Source organism: Coturnix japonica, chromosome 1 (assembly GCF_054131305.1).
Source record: "Coturnix japonica strain WE chromosome 1, WE-NBRP24, whole genome shotgun sequence".
NCBI lineage: Eukaryota > Metazoa > Chordata > Aves > Galliformes > Phasianidae > Coturnix > Coturnix japonica.
The window spans coordinates 149134892-149151074 of record NC_140663.1 but is presented as its reverse complement, the minus strand read 5'-3'; the positions used below and the strand labels follow the sequence as shown (position 1 = coordinate 149151074).

Here is a 16183-nt window from a genome sequence, read left to right as displayed (position 1 = left end):
GTTTCAAGCTTGACGATGGTAGATTTAGGTTGGACATAGGGAAAATATGAGAGTGGTGAGGCATTGGAACATGTTGCCCAAAGACGCAGTGGTTTCCTCATCCCTGTAGACTTTCAAGGCCAATCTGGACCAAGGTCTGAGCAACCTGAGATCTAGCTGTGGATGTACCTGTTCACTGTGGGGAATTTGGAGTAGATAACCTTAAAGGTCCCCTCCAACTCTGAGGACTCTGTGATTCTATGTGTGTTCTATGGTGCTGGTAAATGCTTGGCTGAACGTGAGCGAGTAGTATTCCCAGGAGGCCAAGAAGGCCAATGGCATCATAGCTTGTATCAGGAATAGTGCAACAAGTAGGACCAAGGAGATGAATCTGTGATTCTGTGATCATTCCCCTGTACTCAGCTCTGATGAGGCCTCATTTTGAGTACTGTGTTCATCTTAGGGCTCCCTTTGAAAAGAAAGGCATTGAGGACCCGGAATGCATCCAGAAAGTGTCAGCAAAGCTGGTGAAGGATCTGGAACACAACTCTTATGAAGAGTGGCTGAGAGAATTGAGTTTAGACTGGAGGAGGCTAAAGGATGACCTTATCAATAGCTCTCTACAACTACCTGAAAAGAGGTTGTGGCAAGGTGGGATCATCCTCTTTTTCCCAGATGACAGTGATAGGACAAAAGGGAACGGCCTCAAGGTACACCAGGGGAGGTTCAGATTGTATATTAGGAAGAATTTCTTCTCAGAAAGAGTAGGAAGGGATTGGAAATAGCTGACAAGGGAGGTGGTAGAGTTACCATCCTGAAGGTTTTTAAGGGAAGGGTAGTTGTTTACTTACAAATATGCTTTACTGAGCAATATTGGTGGTAGATGAACAATTGGACTGGATGATCTTAGTGGTCTTTTCCAACCTTAACAGATCTATGTTTCTGTGATTTTTTTTTTTTTTTAAACTTTATATGAACCTTAAAGGATACAAAATGACTAACAACTAAAAAATAAAATAAAATAAAATAAAATAAAATAAAATAAAATAAAATAAAATAAAATAAAATAAAATAAAATAAAATAAAATAAAATAAAATAGAGAGAAAACATTTCTGTTTTCAAATAGATTGCATATACCAACTCACAGTGATACTCTGGAGTGAAAATTATCTGCATTTCTGAGTTGAAAGGTACACTGAAATGCTTTTATATAATATCACTCAGCATTTTTCTGTTATTTCCTACTATGAGAAAAATTTTGCAATGGAAAAACTATTTTACATTAATTGATTCAACCAGAAATATATCTATATATATTTATGTACTTGTCTAGGATACAGAAATATTCAGCCTTCACTATACATTTTATAAATTTCTCCTTTGTAACTTGCAGTTTGAATTGTGATGATACTACTATCACAGAAACACTCAGGACACCAGAATACAACTGCTGACACTCCAGCTGTACTCCACCATTCAATTTTTATTAATTTAATAATTTTGAAGATCACTTTCAAAAAACAATAAAGCATTGGCACCTCTGCATAAGGATAAAACTCTAACCTTAATGAGACATAATCCTTTTACAGATGTTACTGTTTTAATATTTCTTCAAGAAATGCCTGTTATTCTTACCAGCATCCAGGTCCCTTCTGTTTGACAATGGCCACAGATGATAATATCCTGCAGCCCTAACTCACTGACACTCTGTTGAGGCATGATGTGCTGTTGAATGTGGGACATCGCAAAGCTAAAGTGGGAGCAAAGGTCATGGATTAGAATGAATTAAGCAAACATGGATTAAGAAAGATCAATGAGCCTGGACACAGACTCATCAGGCTGTGTTTAGATAATCTGCTTGCTCTGACTAACATTTTCTTCTGATGTTACAGCTGAAGAAAATGTACTTCTAGCTCACTTTTGTCAGCTCCTGAGAAACTGCCAGTAAATTACAGACAGAGAAAGTACCCTGAAATGTAAAAACTCTGCCAAGGACTGATATTGACTCTGATCCCAAGATGCCGAGTACCACAACTGAAAAGACAGGTCTGCAATCCCACATGATGAAACCATCAGGTAGGTTGCTATGGGTCAGTCAGTGCTTTACCAAGGAAGAACAGAAAGAAGCAACAAATGCTACAGTACTACATGGTGGAATAGGGCAACAGGGAAAATCAGAAGGGCATCCCCCAACATTGTGCATTACAAGTGATGACAGAAATGTTGTCAGAAGAGAACTGTCATTTCAGATGAAATGGCTTGTAGAAAAATGAAATCCACCAACATGATCAGAGAAAACCCTCCAGGTCATGAAAGCTGAGGGAGAAAGTTGAAATGAAAGAAGTTCCCATAAGCCATACAGTAAATAAGGACATGGAAAGTGTGAGTAGGAGTATTGATTCATTTACTATGTAAGTGAAGTCTTAAAAAATAAATAAATAAATAAATAAATAAAGTAGATCTGTCAGTTGGTGGGAAAAACAATGTCCTGACTCTTGCATAAGGTCAAAATTGTTGGAAAAATAACAAGGAAGTGTTACCAAATCTCCTACACTGCGATCTATATTTTATTGGATGTACACTCTGCTAGCTTGGAAAGTTAGAAAAACAAAGAAAAATCTGCCAAAGAGATGAAAGGAAAATATAGTACACAACACATGATGCTACAAGAACCACCTCAGAAGTGATGATATGCATGTTGAACACATCATGCCTCTAAGATCTCATAAGTTCTAAGATCCTGAATCGTCTACTTCCATTACTGACACCAAGAGGATGTCTATTCTGAATCTAGAAATGGAATAAATTTGTATAGTCAAGTCACCTTTTTCTCTGTCACTGCAGGATTTTTATTTTTATTTTTATTTTTTTTTTCCTCAGAGGTGCATCTTAAGACATTTGCCACATAATTACATTATAAAGTTGCTAAATAATTTTACAGATACACCAATAAGATTTTTGCTTAGGTAACAATGTTCAGTATCCAATTAAATTGCGAGAATGGCTAGTTTCTCAAAGAGAAACACAGAATAAAATAAAATAAATAAATACTCAGTTTCCTGTCAAGGATGAAGGTGCAAGAAACTGGTAAAATGGTGAGAAAAAAAAAAATATCTATCTTCCAGTCATCTGATCATGACTCCAAAGTACCCAGCACACATATGAACAGGAAGATACATGAAGAAGAAATAAAAATTAGGAAACAATGTCAAAATGGGAATAAGTAAAGGACTTAAATTCTCATCAGCATAGATAGGGACTTGCTCAGTATTTAAAAATCACTGATATTAAAAAGAATACATAGCATAGTGATTCAAGTTTATCTCTCACTCTGCTTGATTTTACATTTTGCCAGAAAATAAAACCTTGGTAAACTTTTTGCCTCCTTGTTTTTTCATGTTTCAGCATCCAGTGAGAATTCCAGGATATTACTTAATAATTCAGTGCTGGATCTGAATTCAGTCTAATGTAATATATTGATAAAGCAGTAAATTCAACTGCTCCAACATCCTTCCTTCAGCAGGCATGAGTATAAGGAACAGGCCTGCCTACAGGCCTCTAGCTTTCCTCCTTTGCAACAGTTAAGAGTCTGAGGGACTTCCTGAGACAAAGGCTCCAGACTTCTGTGTTCAATATAGACAATGGGCCTATCTTCAGTCCTTTTAAGAATCTAATTACTATCTTGGCTTCTGCAACATCTCGTGGCAATGAGTTCCACAATCTAATTACGGATGTGATATGACAAAGTACTTCCTTTGTTTATTTCAAATGTGCTGTGCGAAACTTGCATTGAGCACTCTGTGGGTTTTGCACTACGAGAAATAATGAACAGTTGAGCAGTTTGCCATACATCTGTGATAAAGAGTAAATTATTGTCCTTCATCCAAGCAACTTCAGCTAGCTGTTTTTTCATCAGGATCACACAGAACAGCGCAGACTGGTAAAATATATGAGAACTTCTATCAGTGAGAAAATTGCAGTATACTGAAGGGGAAAGGGAGAATGATGGCAGCTTTCATGTTTTGTTTTGCTTTGTTTTGTTTTAAAATATATATTTACTTTAGATTTGATTTTAACCATTTGTACAAGTAGATTTTTAAGTATCTAGCCCTGGAATCACAGAATCACAACATTTTTAAAGGATATTCTGTTAATGCAAGGATATAATGGTTCCTGAAAGTATAAAGTTAACAGTGTATCTGATTATAAATTCCTTTTACAATCTGTGTACTGCCTTATTCACTCTCTGATATTTAAGTGCACTTACAGAGGGAATGTACGTGTTATTACTGTGAGTGACATACCATATGGCTAGTGGTATCAGCTGAAGTTCTGCACACTGTTGTCATTTCCCCCCCTTGTATTACGTTTTTATATGCTGTAATGTTTTTCTGTGATTCTTCAACAGTCTACCATTTAAGCCTGCCATAATATAAAATGCCATTTTATGGGGTTGCGACTGAACCTGTTCACCATAAGTCTGCATTTATTCACAGATGTCTATCATTCTGTCATCCCACAGGTGCATTCAAACTTTAAAATTTTCCTGTGCCTCAGCTTCTAATGTAAGAAAAATGTATTATGCAAGATGAGGAAATGGCAGCCAAAAAAGTAAATGCTGCTAAATGTCACTTGACAATACAACATGGGTATGCAAATGCAAGTAACCTTACGGGGTGATAATACTTACACTCTCGGTGAAATGTGATGTGTAAATGATAGTGTAAGGGCAAGGTCTTGAAAAGTGAAGGACCTCTCCAGAGTAAAAATAAGAAATATAAGCATGCTTTTCTCTACCAATATGAGAGAATTTCATGTTTTCTGTGCCTGTGCTCAGTGTCAATTTTCTAAAACTGAATTTATTCAGAGGTTATGTTGTGTCTTAAGTGGAGTTACAGCTGGAATAAATGTAGTTCCATTACTCCATTCTCAAACAGTGCGCAATGTACATTTATATATATATCTGTAGGTAATAATTTAATTGATAAGCATAATCAATTTCAGGAAAAAAAAATAAATAAGCAAACAAAAAACAGGTTTCTATGACTGTTTCTGCAAAGCTCATGGAACTGTGGAGGATGTTCTCTCCTCCCCCCCTCCCCATCTCTTCCTCTTCTCTCCCCTCTGCTCTCTTCACATCAGTACCATATATATATATATATATATATTCTCCCTTTTGGTCATAAGTAATGTTGTGCTTATTAAATATAATATAAATATAATATATTTTCTGAATTAGAAGAGTACTGTTAATAAAAATATTTTCGGTATGAAACAAAAATATACATTCACCATGTGTTATTTCTATGCTCACGTAAGATTTGTCATGGCTTTGACATTCTGAAAATTAAAGATTGGGAAGAAATGAAAATGGAAAGAAACAAACTATAAAACAAAGCACAAAATCAAAATAGAAATAAACTTTTAATTAAACAAGTCGCAGTACTTTTGTTGTAATTTTGAAGTACATGCCAATATAGATCAATATGTATAATCATACATTTGGAGGCCATATTTCTTTTGGTGCCAACATAAATCTACCGTAAAATTACTGCACTGTTGATTGTTAAATTAACTTGAGATTAGATATGGCCTAGTACTTTTGCTAAATTTTTCTCTGATCAGTCATTTTGAAATTGTAACAAGAAAACAGATTTATAGAGACCAAAATAATAGAAAACACTGATATTTTTTATAAATGTAATTGAAGTTTCAGCTTTCTATTGACATGTTTACCAGCTTCTTTACCTTGAACTGGACTGGAAGAAAAGGTAGCTTGGTGATACAAAGCACTACACCAATGAAAGTTAAAATCCTTCTTCCTCATCAATATGTGTTTTTTATGTTTAATTTCATCTGTTTTAAGCACTCATTTACCAGATATTTCCGGATTCTATTTAATTAATAACTAGCAAATGACACCGAGACATATGCTTATGAAATCCTATGTTTATTTTCCTCTGCAAATATATATATTAACAAACAACAACAACATGATTATTCGAATATTTCTTGGTAACATACAGTTTTCAATAATTAAATACTCAATGAAATTCAGTGACATCAAACAGATATCTGGTTTTGTTGGTTTTTTTTACTGGGAAATCTGGAAGTCTGTTTTTCTGGTTTTTTTTTTTGTTTTTTGGTGTGTTTTTTTGTGTGTGTGTGTGTTGTTTTTTTTTTAAAGTATTTTTGAGAAGACAGAGTTCTGTTAATTTGTGCAGATATTGTCACTTTCTTCTGTAACACAATTTGATATTAATTTCCAATTGAAGGCTTTTCTTTTAGATATCAGCATCTGTCAAGGTGAATGGCTTGAGATATTGGCACAAACATAATATAAAGTTACTGAAATGTCCATTGCAATTGAACAGGGTTCGTAGAAGTTTCCACCTTATTTTAAATATTTTAGTACAATTAGAGAGCTTACTCATTATTTACAAATGAAATAGAAACTTCTTTTTTCAAGTTTCACTCAACATTTTTGATTCCAGCTGTAGACGCTGTCCAAGCTGAGCCAGAACTGAGTATATCTTTTTGTTCGCTCTGTTTGCACACCTCGGTGAAACTTCAAGAAGTTGGGAAACAAGGAAAAAGAATCTACAAAACAGAAAAAAAGAATAAGTGTAATTCTAAAAAAAAAAAAAAAAAAAAAAAGTCTTAGAAAGTGATGACAGCAAGCTGCTGAAAAACTAAATATACTGCTGATGTGCCAGACACCTTCATTTTTTTCATTTTGTTTAGATTCTGTCAAAGTGAATTTTTGTTTTCCTAGATGATAATTAGTAAGCACCTCATAATGATGAAATTTCTATTGGAAAGAAATTATATCTGAAATATTCCTACTGATTTTATATTAACACACATTTCTTAAGTATCTGTTTGCTATTTCTTAAGTATCTATTTCCTTGCAGCATTATTGCATCCAGAGTTCAGGAAGTTGTATTTACATGTACATGAAATTAATATTTTTTAGTATTCATAGAATTGCCAGGAATATTTTATTTTGTAAACAATATTAATTTTATAACTTGTGTTTTTTCTATAATAATGTAAACTATGAGAAGTTGAATATATTTTAAGAACTAGTATCACTGAGATATAAAAATGATCAATGCCGTGGAAACATATAAAGGTTCAACCATGTAGCCTTATAAAGTGCACAGTATAGCAGATAAACAATTTGCACAGAATAAAGGCATTGTAATAGCTATATATATGTGTGTATTTAGCAATAAAAAATTTAGTAACATAATATATTTATACCAACAGCACTTAAGTAAGTGGTCAGGAGACATCTCACCTAAGTCTGGAGTTCTATAAGACATCTGTATACTAACACACCACTTTCAATATTTCTTTATATCCAATGGAGATCAATAGGTAGTAGACAATGGAATGGATGTGGTCAGCTATAGACTTCTGTTTTTCTCTACTAACAGTGAAAGAAGTCTACACCAATAGCTCTGTTATAGGTGTCTGCCAAATACAGATGTAAAGGTAAATGAAAAGAATCATCCTTGGTTACTCTTTTCTTTTTCATACATAGCTCAGATTACTAGTTTTTCACTACTGTAAATTCAGACACTGGGTTATTTCTGAGGATTATAATTTGGAAGTGCATACTCTGTATTTGTATGGCAGCAGAGAAAACCTATATCATGGAACACATAATTTCCAAGAAATATAAAATTCACAGTGATTGATCTATCAGTATACAGTCATTTTCAAGGTCAGTTTCAACTTAATGTTTTATGGAAAAATTCATATAAGAACATCTAGAGTATATGATGACTTGCCACTTTGGAAAGTTGCTTCATTTGCAATATAAACTTGATTGTGTAAGTTAATATGCAGGATTTGGCACACAGCATTACGTATACTGATATGTTCATTTAGTAAGCATTTTTCACGAATAAATACACTCCACATGTATCAGAAAGTTTGAAAAATATTAAATGGGATGTTTAATGAAGATTGTCTTCTAGCTGTAACGATGGCAGACACATTAAATAGACACTGAAATGCAGACATAAACACTGCAATTATTTAAAATGTTTGTGCAAAAATCTTTTTTGATAAGCAACGATGAGACTAAAACAAATCAAGTGCAAGAGTAAGAGCAGAAAACAAACCAACACAACAGTAATTGTTAAGAACTGATATAGTACAATGGCAAGGAAAACAACAAATTCATTCAAATGATGAAGTGGTGCATGTTTCATCAATATATTAAAAAAATAATTGCTGATCGTTCAGAAAACGGACTGGATTTTGTAGTTCAATGCTTAACACCATTGTATGGCAAACAATCATATGGAATCATCTATACAGTCATATGGATTCCCTTACAAAATCATCTGGGAATAAATTCCTGTGAACAGAGATTATATGCATGGTCAGTGTTGACACAATCTTCTGTTCATATTTTCAATACTATGGATAATCATCAATAAGACTGAGATTGGTAAGGGGGGAAAAATAGTAAATAGCACAAGAAGAAAAAAACAAATATTTACCAGTGATGTAAAAAACTTCAACAACAACAACAACAAAAAAGACACTAAACTCAGATTTTTAATAACTTGTACTAGTTCAACACTAATTATAATTAAAAGCTGATTTAAATCAAGAATCTCTTATATAAAGTATGATGAATGTTTGTATCAATTAGAATGACATCTCACAGCTCTAACAGTAAGTGTGAAAGACACTTGAGGAAGTTGAAAACAATAATTTAAAGGCAATTCTTTACTTACTGTATAACAAAAATAATTGAAACATTTTTTCAATCAGTACTTTATGTTGCATGAGCTGTTTCTGTTTACTGATATTATTTGATATTGCAGTAGAAATTCAAACATATCACACAAATTCCATGTTCAACTATCAGACTGATCTTGTAACTTCCAGTTGTAAAAATCTCAGTAATTTAAACTTAGATATTCGCTATTAAAATACTTCTTAGCCTAGTAATTTCAGTCTGCCCCTAAAAAAAGATCAAACTATTGCAACTTTAACTTTCTAAAAAAAAAATAAAAATCTTATTTGTTCCAAAGAGATTAAAGAACCCGTTACTCCATCTGTAACGGTATATAGATTCTAGAGGCAAGAAACCTAACAGTTCTGAGGAAATGTGTTTTGCTCAAAAGTCTGTGTAAGATAGTGAATGGTTCAAGGATGCTCCAAAATTTTAACTTTCCTTTTTGTTACATCCTGTTTCCACATGTTCTGGAAAAAGAAGTGCAGAGTCTGTGTGTCTCAGGGTCTGACTTGGGAACCTGCATAAAGAAATGTTTTCCACAGTACCCTTAATCTCAAGAATTTTGTGTAACTCAGATATAGTAAATAAGGACATGACATAAAGACACTGAATATTAAATATTTTTCAAGTTCAGAAACTAGAGCACAGGAAAATAGATAGAGAAACATTCTCTAATTTGGATTCTTTAATGCACTTATTCTTGACTTTTCTATACAATAAAGAGATCTACAAGTTTTGGACCAGAATATAGTTCTGTATCCAAGTCTATAGGATGTTCAGCTATGTGTATAGACAGTTGTAGATATAGCGTGTCTATTGCATATTCAGTACTAATTGGACAGTAACTGGAGAATACCATATAAGTGCCAAATTATCCAGGCTGATACAGAAATATACTGATTTCTCTCCTCTTGCCTACGATTCTACAAGGATTTTGTATGGAAACCTTTGCTTCTGAATCACAGCCACTATTTCAATCAGGTTTAGCCTCAGTCTCAGTGTTAACACAGTTCAAGAGCCAGAACATAAATTTCTCCAGCTACCTAAAGAACCTGAAAAGCACCTTTACAGGAGTGTAAGTAATTGTGAATATGGACTGAGGCAAATCACTGAAAACATTTAAATCTTGCCTCTCATTTTCTGTATCAAGCTTCTTCTTGCTCTCTCCATGTTGAACGTTGTTTCCGATCGGCAGTCTGTGAAAGGACAATTTTGCATGGCAGAATCAGAAAACCATCAGCTTGCTTTAATCAGTTATCTTCTTATTTCAATTTAGTCTGTTGTGCCAAAAAGTAACGGAAAAAAAGCATTATTTTTTAATATATCTAAATACTAACATAAAGTACCATTAAAAAATCTTTTAGCGACTTCCTATTATGTCTCTTAATTGAAGTAATGGTTACTCTACAATACATGTACTGTGCTAGTACACATTAAGCAAACATTAGCAAAGGCAGAGAAATTTCAATGGAATGGAACAGTGTTATATGACGATTATTATTATTTTCTGCAGAGTGTCTTTCAGCCCAATAAAAGCACCAAGTACATTTTGAATTGCCATCAGCCCTGAAAGATGTCACAAGGATTTTCCAGCCTGGCAATAAATTGCACACCACCTCACATTCAAAACTGCACCTCAGTAGCCCACAGGTTGTTTCGGTGGCCCACTGTCACACCTGAAAAGAACAAATGCTCTCAAAAAAATCCCACTGCTGACCTTAACAACATTTCTTCAGTTCCCAGTTTCTGTTTATGTATTTCTCATTCCACAGGCAAATTTTCCCTAATGGAGGTGTTCCCTAGCACACAGTCTGCAACATATTCTCAGAAAAACTTGTATTGTAATCTCCCCACAGTCTAGGAATACATCAGTTTAGCCAAGATGTTTTGGGCTCACTGGTTACTTCTCTGTGTGGCATTAGCTCCATTTCACCCCTGCTGATACTCCTTCTGTCTTCTGTGTTGGTTACCCCATAATGATCATTTGTTCCCTTCCACCTTCCCATCTTTCCTCCAGTTGATGACAAATAAGTGTCCATTAGTGGTGCTGAAATTTCCTTCAGGAAAAGGAAAGGTGCCTTTTTTTATTTAATAATCTTCAGTTGGAGCAGAAACTTAAGCATGTGTCTAAATTCATCCGTTGAAAGCACTCGTTAGCTTCATGGGATTATTTATTGTGTAATTCCTTTTGTATTTAATCCTAAGAGTTATAAAGGATGGTGGGTCATTTTGTAATGGAGGAACACTAACCCCATATATGTGAATGCAAATTGTTTTACATTCATTGTTATTTTGGGATGGTGGTCAGGTTGTCCCTTAAAAGCATCAGCTGTATCAGTGTGGATTCCATAAGTAAAATGATACACTCAGTTCTGGGAACGTATGGTTTCTCTTTTTCACATTCCTTTTCAAGCTAACAAATACTGCTATAATATTTGGTAATATTACAGAAATATTTCAGAAGCACAGCGTCAGTAGCTTCTTTGTAATTCTCCTGTTTCTCTTGAGAAAAATTTTATGGAGGAGCATTTGGTAAAGAAGTCATTTCCTATACCTTTCCAGTGTGCTCTATATTAAAGAGAGTGAGACTGGTGAAATAATAGTTACTCTTTTATCTCTAAAAACAGAGAGCAAGGGGGATTATTATTTATTTTTTATTATAATTTTATTTTATAAATTTCCAGCCTTTGAAATGGCATACAAAAAGTCCACTGAAATTAGAAGTCTGGAGGGTGATTCTCTGCTCTCCAATGTGAAGAAGCCAGCAGAGACCTGGAACTAGTCAGAGTTAAGTCCCTTGAGTGCAATGGCATGCATAATTGTATAACTAGCTATTTACAGAACACTGAAGAAACAACATTCAGAAAGCCTATTTAGCTTTCAACTTCTATGACAGTATTTAAGGAAGAGATTTTCTTTAAGTAAAAAAAGAAAATTAAGGTTTGATTAGCACTCATGAAGATTTCTCCATAAAATTTCACAACAAATATCCCCATATGAATACCTGAGACAGAAATGTTAAGCTGCATTGTGGTGTATTAACTTCGGCAAGCTGCCAAGCACTCACCAAGCCGTTCTCCCTTACATCTCTTCAGCAGGAGAAAGGGCAAAAATAACACAAAAAAATCCTCATAGGCTGATAAAAGAACAGAGAGATCATTCACAAATTAATTACTATCACAGGCAAAAGAAAGTCAACTTGTGGAAAATTAATTTCACTTATTGCTGATTAAAATTAGGATAGTGAGAAACAAGGACAAAAGTAAAAACATTCTCCATACTCTTCTTCCCAGTCTCTAGTTCACTCCTGACTCCTCTACCTCATCCTCCTGCACAGTTCAGGGGGATGGGAAATGAGGATCTCGGTCAGTTCATAGCATTTCATCCCTGCCACTCCATCATCTCACATTCTTCCACACTCCAGAGCGGAATCCTTGCCCATTGGCTGTGCCTGCTTCAGGCTTCATCCACTGCTGCCCAATATCCTCTCCATAACACATAGCAAACACCTATGTTTAAATTTGGATTGGTTGTAAAACAAAGCAAATAAAACTTGAGACTTTCTTCTACTGTATGCTGTGATTGTGGAATCTAAGCAACTTAATTAAAACTTACATTTTCTTACAGTTTCTATTGATTTGGATGAACTTCCTTATCTCCATGAAATAATGTCATCATTAAAAAATATCAGCTAGCCAATTATTATTAATGCTTTAAGCCAACCCTAGCATTCTAGCCAGGCTTTTTTAATAAGAGAAAAGGATTTAAAAATAAAAATATCTTCCAGGAAAATTTTAAAATTCAAATTTAACTAGAAAAGTCAGTGTAAAATTTAATATTTAAATGCAATTGGAAATGACAAATTTAGTTTGTTTAGTCTCTCCTATAGCATATTCAATGATTACATCCTGCCTGTTGTGAAATTGTATGTATGTGAAAGCAGGTAAGAACGTCTCCACAGTTCAGGGAGAGCTGAGTATTAGGATATCCATCTTGGTGTGTTGCTGGAGGAAGGCAGAAATGAGAAATGTCAGAGATCTTGGGATTCTGAAGTAACAATAACTGGACTTTTTGTGCAGCAACATTTCACACCGTGTCCCCTGTCTCAGCAAATGACATCCTTAAGAACATGCTTGGAAGAGGCAGATGGAAATCTGGGACCTGTGTTTCCTCTTTGTACATGTAAGAAAGAGGGTAGCTGTTTCTTCACATTCTGAAAATCACACATGAATTAAAAACAGTGCATGTTAATGATAACTGTTAGAGTACTTTACAGCTTCAAAACATTATCAGACCATCCAATCATTAATTTTCACATGATGAAATTAACCTAATTCAATATGTAATGGTCCTGAAACAACATAAGAATTTTAAAAAGCAGAAGCCAAATCCCTGAGCAGATCTGAGAAGCTACAAAACTGTGTAGCCAGATTCTACATAAATACTTGATGTGCTATGTACACACAGTGTCCACTGACAGCAGAACACAGCAGCAGAACAAATCATTCGGAAAACAATGAAATATCAAAGGAAATCTAGGCTTTTATATGGCTCTCCAGAGGGTCAAAATCACATACCTTGACACTCAAGCTACCCATAATGCCAATAGGTAGGAAAGAATTGACCAGATAAAGGGTTATTCTTTTCTTGTCAGTATAAGATTTTATTTTGAAATGATTGTTACGGCTTACAGTACAATTCTGTTTTTATATACTTAGAAGTTCCACTGACTTAAATAGGAGTACTGAGTGCACAAGGAATGGAGAATAAGGCCTTTGAAGTTCAGTATCATTATTTAGATTTCAGGCATGCCTGGAGACAGCACTCCAGATTAATAAAATGCTTTGCTTCAATTAGCTCTGTGTCTCCTGCATCCCTCCCCAATTCCCTCTGCCCTTGTTTAACATACTCCCTTATCCCTTCACATTATCCAGACAGGTGCTCTCTGCAACCGCAGATGGCTGGAAGTTTCACAGAGGAGATTCAGTGAGGGGAGGAGGAGGATGTATATTGGTTTCTTGGCTCTGATGCAGGAAAAGAGAATGTGTGAATCTATACAACAATCTAAACTATTCTCCATGACTGTTGTTTCAGAGATCACTTTGATCTTTGAATGAAGCAAAATCTTAGAAAATTTCTTCAACAGGTAAGTTCACTTCTATTTATGGTAAGCATGTTTTTACAGTTTAGCACAGAAAATATGAATCAAATTAATATTATTTCTAGCCAATTAACTCAGGAAAGGTAGAAGTCAATATGAAAGAAAGAAATACATATTTTGTATATATGAAGGAAATTTTTATTTCCTTCTGATTTCTGATTCTGAACTCTGATTTCTGCAATGATTTTGTCTGGTTTTCCAATTTAAAGAGCCCCCTAATTTCATATTTCTTTGAAAAAGGCTTAGGAGCATAATGCATCAGCCACTGGAAACTGCTGCAACCTGCAAAGTGGGAGCAGGAAATTATAAGTTTCACACTGAGTTCAATGGGAAAGTCGTAAGGCCCTGCTCCTTCTCCCTTGGGGTATTTTCCTATTTTATTGTCAGTACTATAATGGGCAATCAGTTCCTGAAATGGTGCCCTGCTGTCTCGATGAAGCATTTATAGGTTTTTTAAGCAGTCCATTCGAACACTACAGAATAAAAAAGTCAGTCCTTCAAAGTTCAGACTTTAGGGCCCTGATACTGCACTGAACCATGTGTTGGCAAACATCTTACCCACTTGGAATTCAGCACAAGATTGGGGTCTCGATTTCTACATTTCCCACTGCAATTCAGACTTTTATTTATCACAGCTGGAAACAACATCACAAGTAAAAATGCTACTAAAAACCAAAGTGTCTGTCCCTTTTAAAAGTTAACTTCCCTAGATTTATGCACATACATTTACATAGTAATTCTCTGAATGGAGTTGCAGCTTCTAATGAATTAGAGGACTAAAAAAAAAAATAAAAATCATCACAGATGTTTTTCATGCAGAATGCAGAAACACTTTCTTTGAGGAAAAAAAATAAAAAAGAAATCTGTTCAAAACTCAAAGGAACATCAAATCTTTCTCGAAGACCTAATATTAGGAACTAGAAACATTACAAACGTCACAAATTAGAAACGAATCAAAGAAGGAACTCATGGGTCAGTTCAACCTAAGATTTAGGCCTACAATGAAACTAAGATAATTTGAAGATCACTTAGGACAGTATAACTTGGTATTTAGAAGCCCAAACTTGCCTACAGGACAGGCCATTATCTAGGTCACTACTTTTCAGCACTGCCTAATCCTCACAAAACCTACATTTATAAAATTCTGGCCTCCCTATGCATCCCTCCTCTATGGCTTCAAGTTTTCTATTGCTAAAAGTAGATATGCTTCCTTGGAGCTGGTTACTAAAGATACTTTGCCATAACTCAGACATATTCTGATGCAATACAGATTTAATCAGAGAATATTAAGTCAATGAGCTATCTACTTTGCCAGAAAAGTCTGAAAATACTGCTATAGTATAAATGCCATTTTTTACTTCTGCTTACTACATAGAATTCTTCTTCACAAAAGTTGGAGGCCTGCTCCCAACCCTGGGCTAACACTGGCCTCAGCCTTAATTACAGTCATGGAAAATGCTTGTTCTACTGGTGTGCTGAGGTAGGACTGATGTGAAGCAGACAATTTTTGTAAGTTAAAATCTTGTAGCCTTTGTAGCATTTAGTAGGAAATATGAAAGCCTTGTTTTGTACTTTTTTTCCTTCCCCCCCCCCCCCCCCCCAGATATTTACTCCCAGTACTATTTCTATTCCATCATCCTTGTAACAAAGTGACATAGAAGGTACATATGACATATCTAACATGTTGAGATATAGCCAGAATATTTTTTTCTCTCCCAATCTCATGGCATTCAAGAACTCTTTCCATAGTCACTTGACTCTTCTTGGATACTGTGACTTAATTTCAAGAGAAAAGGCAAAAATTCATTGGTGACTCTTGTCACCAAAATGCTGGTTTTCATTCAGGAGGTTGCAAAGCCAATGCTGTATGGGGGAGAAGGAAGTACCAATTGCCTCAAGAGGTGAATAACTTCTTACTGGATGAATGGTTTAACTGCTAACCTAGACAGGGAGTAGAACTTATCACTGCTTTTGAAACTCATTTCCTTTGGTGCCTATTCCCCTGAGGTGCATAGGCTCTCAGAATCAGCATCTCACTCTTTTAATCTGAATTCTTTAACATCAGAGGAAGAATTTTTGCATGGAAAGTAGCTGCTTGCTCTCAGCTGAGTGACATATGTATGAGTTCATCATACCAAATTCATTTTTGAGCTCAATTAACCTTGTCTTGTGTAAAATGAAAAAGAAGGATGATAACATGAGAAGGACTAAAATTTCCAGGAAGATTTCCAGATTTCTGGTAACATATATATATATGTTTAATATATATATATATATA

General features: G+C 34.8%; 1 long non-coding RNA gene across 8 annotated transcripts in view; it reads right to left on the bottom strand.

Annotated features, from left to right (window-relative positions):
* Positions 1-5914: 5914 nt before the first annotated feature.
* Positions 5915-16183, bottom strand: part of LOC107308097 (uncharacterized) — a 34909-nt gene continuing 24640 nt past the window's right edge. For 2 of the 8 annotated variants that reach the window (XR_014948573.1, XR_014948577.1), the window contains exons 2-4: positions 11812-11880; positions 9875-9940; positions 5915-6580 (exon numbers count right to left, since the gene is read on the bottom strand). This is a non-coding gene — a long non-coding RNA (uncharacterized LOC107308097). Of the gene's footprint in view, positions 6581-9874; positions 10022-10379; positions 10421-11748; positions 11881-16183 lie in introns of all 8 variants that reach the window. The other 6 variants (XR_014948572.1, XR_014948575.1, XR_014948578.1 and 3 more) reach the window with 5 other exon arrangements.